Raw genomic sequence first — 1,614 nt, 5'->3', positions numbered from 1 at the left:
CGTTATAATGTGACAGTCAATCCCACTATTCGTTGGTAAAAGAGTAGCCCAAGAGTTGGCGGTGGGTGGTGATGACTAGCCGCCTTCCCTCTAGTCTTACACTGCTAAATTAGGGACGGCTAGCGCAGATAGCCCTCGTGTAGCTTTGCGCGAAATTCAAAAACAAACAAACAAACTATATTATAACGTGCCAAGAACCGCCTTTATAGTATATTTCCTGGTAATGTTTCGATAAAATTCCCTTCTATGGTATTTTTCGTCACGTGTATTTACATTGCCTCGGTCTATTCTGTTTTGGCTTAACTGTAAGTTATAAATAATTTCCACACAGAAGATATAGAAACTTTCAGCTTAAGAGCATTGCATAGAGGGAAATGATAGGTGCATACTTAACACGTTTCAATAACTAACAACCCTATATTAATTAACAACTACAATATTATCAGTTTCAACCGTACCAAGGCCCCTATAATACGACGAAACCGAAACATTGGTTTCACATGATTATTATTATCATTGGTGTTGTTAACCCTAGCGGAAAGTCCGACATCATCAATGAATGGCACCACCGTATGTGTGATATATAGGAATTTAATTTGTACCTATAAAACATTCTGAAGGAAAATGCACACACCCAAACCTTTCAGAGATAGTTTTTTTTGTTGCTTATAAACTTATCTGTCGTAGAATGGTGTTCAGCTTTTTTTTTCTCTCTGTCAATATGAATATTTTCATTTAGGTTTATACACACCCGCAGCTTTGAGCCATCATATATTTTGTTTATACAAAAGCACTTTTGTTAATACTGTTTGGGTCCGTCGTCATGGTAACTGGCGACCTTGGCACAGAGCTTGTAACAAGCGGATCCAGCTTTCTGGATATTTAACCCAGTTAATAACAAGGTTAGAACAGGAGGCGTGGTAGTCGCCAAACATTGTCATTTACGAAGGCTAACAATGTCGTTTAGAAGGGACAATTGTTTAAATATTAATAAGCTCGTGAGAAATATATTTCTCGTGTTTTCCTCAAGGTTTAGAAACGACATATCGATTTTCTAACGGTGATTTCTTGAATTATTTTGATATACATAATCGAATCTGCGAAACTGATAAAAGGATATACAAAAACGTGGATTCAATTGTAAGAGTGAAATATCTTTAAAAATCCGCATCTATATAAATATAAAATTACTGTCTGTTGTATGTCCGTATAACTACTTCGCAGGGTTTGGATGGATTCTTCACCAAAATTGCGGGGTACATACACATTTTTAATTTTGCAGTTTGCGTTTTGCGGTTTTATTGGCGTTTGTAGCGTTTTTTACCACTACCTCATTTTCTATGGATGGATCTTCACCAAATTTGGTATGGATGTTCATTGGATCCATGGGGAGATACATACAAACTTTCAGTTTTGCATTTTGTGTTTTGTGGTCTTTATGAGCGTATTTGACTTTTTCACCACTACTTCGCCCCCTGTTGATGGAGCTTCACCAAATTTGGCACGAAAGTTTGTTGGGTCCATGCGGAGATACACACATATTTGCGGTTTCACATTTTGTGTTTTGCAGTTTTTGTTTGTTTGTTTGTTTTGAATTTCGCGCAAAGCTACACG

At 37.0% G+C, this 1,614-nt stretch overlaps 1 protein-coding gene across 1 annotated transcript in view; it reads right to left on the bottom strand.

The window, feature by feature from the left end:
* Positions 1 to 1,614, bottom strand: part of LOC106466214 (sodium-coupled monocarboxylate transporter 1-like) — a 54,732-nt gene that overhangs the window by 19,907 nt on the left and 33,211 nt on the right. The window lies entirely within an intron of this gene.

Source organism: Limulus polyphemus, unplaced genomic scaffold, assembly GCF_000517525.1.
Source record: "Limulus polyphemus unplaced genomic scaffold, Limulus_polyphemus-2.1.2 Scaffold72, whole genome shotgun sequence".
Classification (NCBI taxonomy): domain Eukaryota; kingdom Metazoa; phylum Arthropoda; class Merostomata; order Xiphosura; family Limulidae; genus Limulus; species Limulus polyphemus.
The sequence above is the reverse complement of the archived record's forward strand: the minus strand, read 5'-3'. Positions and strand labels throughout refer to the sequence as shown.